This window comes from Diplotaxodon limnothrissa, linkage group LG5 (genome assembly GCF_057381915.1).
Source record: "Diplotaxodon limnothrissa isolate DT_005_m linkage group LG5, D_limnothrissa_male_GT1.1, whole genome shotgun sequence".
Classification (NCBI taxonomy): domain Eukaryota; kingdom Metazoa; phylum Chordata; class Actinopteri; order Cichliformes; family Cichlidae; genus Diplotaxodon; species Diplotaxodon limnothrissa.
The window spans coordinates 6993628-6999354 of NC_140600.1; positions in this window are offsets into that span (position 1 = coordinate 6993628).

The following is a 5727-nucleotide window of genomic DNA, read 5'->3' on the forward strand; positions in this document are numbered from 1 at the left end:
TGGATGAGTGACAATACGTTTCTCCTGCTGAAAATGCTGTGTCCACATGAATAGAATTAGCTTTCTGGGAGTTCCTTACCTGGAAGATTGAGCGTTCATGATGTATCAACCATGCATCCATTTACTTTTGCCCCATTTCACCCACCACTTCCCTACTGTTTTTGTGATTTTGTGGGAAATCACATTGCTTTTAATTTGAAGGTAACTGCTATTTTATCTATTTTTTGGTTTCGTTATGTATCTGCAGGTTTGGAAGCAAATACAGCTTTATTTCAAATATGCTGGAACAGACTTTGCTACTGAGTTTGCTTCTCCTAAAGATGTTAGCTCACATAAACTGTAGAGGCTTTTTTGGTTTCCTACGTATTTGTTTACTAAAACCAGAGGTAACGCCATGTGTATTGTTGTGTTCAGCTGAAAAAGCACAGAAGACTGGACAGGAGCTGTGATATCTGGGACAAGGCCCAGCTACTCATCTTTGTACCTGGAATGATGAAAGAGTTTTAAATGACAGTAGAGCTAGGAGCAATGCACTCAATGAAAAGGACTTACAGGGAGTGAATTGTTCATGGAGGTAACTGATAGGCTTGGGCAGAAACAGGACAAACTGGCAGGTGTTACAACCAATGACTGTTCAAATAAGGACAGTGGATGCAAGGATGTGGGATCTGAGAGCAGAAATTCAAGAATGAGAAGAGAGGTAAGGATATTTCAGAGCTCTCAGATGCAGAGGCATTTCTTGCTTTTACTGAATTATGTGATTTCACGAATTACTTAACTAAATAATTAACTAAATACCAAACTGCAAGGCCTATTTGCATGCAAAATCTACAGTCTGGTTTTCATGAGAAAGTTACCATTTCTTTTAAGCCAGGTTGAAAGCATCATTCTTACTGGCATACCAATGGAGAAGATGTTGGTTCTCATCTGCCTTCATACGCAAACAAACATTCTTAGTGATGATATTTAACAACTCTAAATTATTTCAGTTACAATCGGCTTGTAGATCCACTGCCCTTCGCATTTCTAATTTAGAAACTGAATGTGAGTTTAATTCACTTGTTCAGCAGAAAAATTAAACTCACTGAACAAGATTAAACAGCTAAAAAAATTTGCAAAAGAGCAATCAAACTTTGTATAATTAAGAGACTGAAAGTTCACAAAAACATGTACATTTTGTTTGTGACTGCTTTTTGGGAATGTTGAAAAAAATGGTGAATAATTAAAATTTTATTATGCCTCTCACATTTTTCTAATGGTAATATCTAGTCTTACTAATAGCAGTTTATAAATAGACAAATTTAATATTGCACAAAATTGAGTTCGGCTTATTGGTGCAGCCCACCACAACAGTGTCAATTTCTCATAAAAAATAATTGCCCACTCCTGGTTTGAAAAAATACAACATAGACCTCTGGGGGCTTAAACCACATCATAAACTGGTTTATATAATTACATAATTGCTCATAGATAAATATAGCCACAATTACAAAATTGCATAAAATACATTTTTCAGGTAGAAAAGTTAAGTTAAGAGAGATGCTTTCGTAAATACACCTTGAGACGTTGCCACAGATGTGTATGTGTCACTGTCCTGTGAGTGCAGACTTTCTGCATTACATTTGTTCTGTAATTTTCAACAGAAAGCATCCTTTAAAGCTAGCTTCACAAGCTGATGAATGTATTTTGTTTCAAAGAGACATTTTTCAGAGTCTTGCTGGACTGACTGACTGCAGCTCAGGAGGTATTGGGTCATCTATTAATTGGAAGGTTGGTGGTTCAATCTCTGGCTGTAAGAGTCTGCAAGCAAAGTATCCTTGGGCAAAATACTAAACCGCAAGTTGTTCTCTGATGTGTCAGTGTTACACAGAAAGCATTTAGGTGTTTGTCTGAATGAGGCACAATGTGTAAAAGTGCATTTAGTCCTACAGTAGTAGTGACAAAAGTCAATTATGAGTTATGAATTTCTATTTAAAATGGACTGTAGACAGATGAAACTGTTTCCAAGTGAACCCTGTAGCAAAGATATTTGTTATAGATCATCTCAGTCAAGACTGTTATCTGCAGATGTCAGGTGAGCCACAATCATACACTAAAACGTTAAGTAAAAACCCAGCCACAGGCCAGTGTATTCCTAGTGCCAGTCCCAAGCCCGGGTGAATGGGGAGAACTGCTTCATGAATAGTGTCCAACGTATAATCCAAATCAAATCAAATCAAATCACTTTTATTGTCACATCACATGTGCAGGTACATTGGTACAGCACATGTGAGTGAAATTCTTGTGGGCGAGCCCCACAAGCAACAGAGATGTGCAAACACAACAACACAAACAAGCAAAATACAAGAATGGCCAACCTGAAACTAATAAATATATGTACAATATATAATAGTATATGCATATTTTACAAATTAAATAGAGTAAACAATGAATAGAATATATAAAACAAATAAAATAAAATATACAGAGTGAGACATGTGCAAAACAGTGGCATTACTGTACAGTAATCCTGGCCAAATCAAACATGCAGATCATAAAGAATGAGATTTCTATATTGGATTGGTCAGGGCCTGGGTTAACAACAACTGTCTCGGCTGTTTGTTAGACAACAGAGACAAATGAAGATGAATGAGGGAAGGCATGTTGAGAGGTAGTGAGAGAGAAACAAAAGCTGGAGTATGGAGATGAGAGTAGCGACTCTAAATGTTGGTACTATGACTGGCAAAGGGAGAGAGCTAGCTGATATGATGGAGAGAAAGAAGGTAGATAAACTATATTGCCTGAAGTATTCACTCACATATCCAAATCACTGAATGCAGGTGCTTCTCCATCTGGCAAGCCAACGGACAAGTCTGGGTTTGGCAGCTGCCAGGAGAACAGTACTTATCTGACTCCATTATGGCAAGTATAAGGTTTGGTGAAGGGAGGATAATGATGTAGGGTTGTTCTTCAGGAGTTGGGCTCAGCCCCTTAGTTTCAGTGAAAGGAACTCTTTCACTATAGACAATTTCATGCTCCAAACTTTGTAGCAGCTTGGGGATGGCCCCTTCCTGTCCAACATCCCTGCCCACCAGTGCACAAAGTAAGGTCCATGTATCATGTCTTTAGTCTGGAAGAACTTGACAACTAAAGGGAACACCTTTGGAATGAATTACAGTTAGAGCGCAAGACAGGCCTTCCTATTCCTACTAACACGCTCCTAAACCTTGTGGAAAGCCTTACCAGAAGAGCTGAAGACATTATAGCTGTAAAGGGTGGGGAGACATCATATTAAACGGTATTGATGAAGAATGGGATGTCACTCAAGTTAATATGCAGACAAGCAAATACTTTTTGCAATATAGTGTCTCAGCTGTTTCTGGATGATTGCATTTGCCAGTTTAGCACAGTTAGCAGAGCTTTTAAAAATCATGACTACGACCAGTATGTTGATGCAACCTAAAATGTGACTTTGTTAAGTTTCAGTGTCTTCACGTACCTATATGGCTCAAGTACATTGGGTATATTCAGAGAAAGTACCTGAATTTTTAGATCACTCAGATCAATGAAAAAGAGAAAGTGTGGTTCATTTGGCAATATTACATTGTTGTAATCATTCAATTACATATTCTGTCAATAGAGTTGGTCATTAGAGGTTTGCTTACTCTGCCTGACCAAAATGTGTGTTTAATAGCAATAAGCAGATCCACCATCACTTAAGGAACTACATTGAATTTGATATCTATATTTTATAGACTTTTTACATCAACAACTGACTAATTCTGGTAATTTGACCCATGAATAAGAGAATGTAAAGATCAGCAAATATCTGAAAAAAAAAAACATTACAATACAGACAAGAAAACAGAAACAGAAATTCATCATAGCTTTTGTATGTACATGGGCTGTCACTGTATTGCATGTGTGCCCTTCATTCAAATGTGTGTTAATGAAGAGGACAATCCCTAATTAGATAACACTAGTTGGCTTCTGATTTTATTTCAAATCATATACATGGTGGGTATTTCAGGTTGTTAAAAGCCTTTTTTGGTTCTGTTTTGTTGTTTTGTAGATTTGATACCAGTGAAGAATATCAATGAGAACTAGAAGGGACATTCTGAATTATGTGCCCCTCCACTGTCCCCCAGACTCTAGGACAGGGGTGTCCAACTCCAGGCCTCGAGGGCCGGTGTCCTGCAGGTTTTAGATGTGTCCTTGAACCAAGACAGCTGATTTAAATGGCTAAATTACCTCCTCTACATGTCCTGAAGTTTTCCAGAGGCCTGGTAATGAACTAATCATGTGATTCAGGTGTGTTGACCCAGGGTGATATCTAAAACCTGCAGGACACCGGCCCTCGAGGCCTGGAGTTAGAAACCCCTGCTCTAGGATGTTGATTTCCAAATGAAATGCAGCATTTACTTTCATCTGAAAAAAAGGACTTTGGACCACTAAGCAACAGGCAAGATACCTTTAAAGTCTCTGGTTCAGGAGCAGCTTGATGTTACGAATGCTTCCTGAAGATGTCTGTGTACGGTGGATCTCAGTCCACTCCTTGTGATGTTCCCCCAACTTTTTGAATATATTTTTCTTGTCAGAGCTCTCAAGGCTCCGGTCATCTGTCTTGTTTTTGTATCACACGTTTCCCTTCCAGACAACTTTCCATTAATGTACTTGGATACAGCACATTGTGAACAGCAATGCTTTTCAGCAAAGATCCGTAAAATAACCGATTGTATTCTGGACAACTTGGTCAAGGCATCAGTCTTCCCCATGACTGTGGTTGTATGTACATAACTAGACCGAGAGATACACACTATTTTAACTTTTTGAACAGTAATTTAGTCAAATCAAATGAAATATTCTAATAGTTTGAGGTAATTTCAATTTTGTTTGTTTGTTTGTTGTTGTTGTTTTGGGGGGGGGGGGGGTGTTAACTGGTGAGGCTAAGCAAGAATAGAATAACATTACTTTTGGTTTTTGAATAGCAGGAAAAAAAAATATTTCTAATCATAATTTTAACCAAAATGGAGCAGTCAGCAACAAGTATAAACCCAGGTCAGAAACACGGCTATTAAACGTAGCCTGAACAGCCCAGTCCAGTCACAAGAACCTAAAAGAAAGGCTTATCAGGGCTCAGTCTGCATTATAAAAGTGGATTTTATTTAGTAGTTTGGAGAAGAAATCTGTTTTCACATCCAGGAGGCTACTAGATTCTCACAGCAGTCTGAGAATGAAACATATGCACAGCAGTATAAATTCTTTTACTGAGACAGGGATAACATGTTAACTGACATGTGGGCTAAAAATGTATAAATGCAACCGCTACCTGCGCTTCATGCTGCAGCGGTCTGCCAGGTGAAACAGAGGAGAGAAAGGCTTGTCTTAGTAACAGCCACATCAAAGAGATTAGTGAAATACGATATATGTTCATATGAACATACATGCACATTATAACCTATTGATGCAACGTTGCTTTATGGTCTTGTGGGACCCACACTGAATTGAATGTATGTATCCAACCTGAGGGCCTCTTTTTGTTTTCTTAACAGTGTCATTTCAACCGAGCCTGTTAACGGAGGCGGGGAACTATATGCTAAAAATGCTCTGATGAGCAGCTAAAATGTCCAAGAAGAAGAAAAGTCGTCGTTTAAATCAGCCAATGGCAGCAGCGGAGCACCGCGCTGCGCCTCTCATGGTTCATTGGGGGGCGGGCCTTGCCGGGGAGGCCCCACCCCTCAAGGCCGC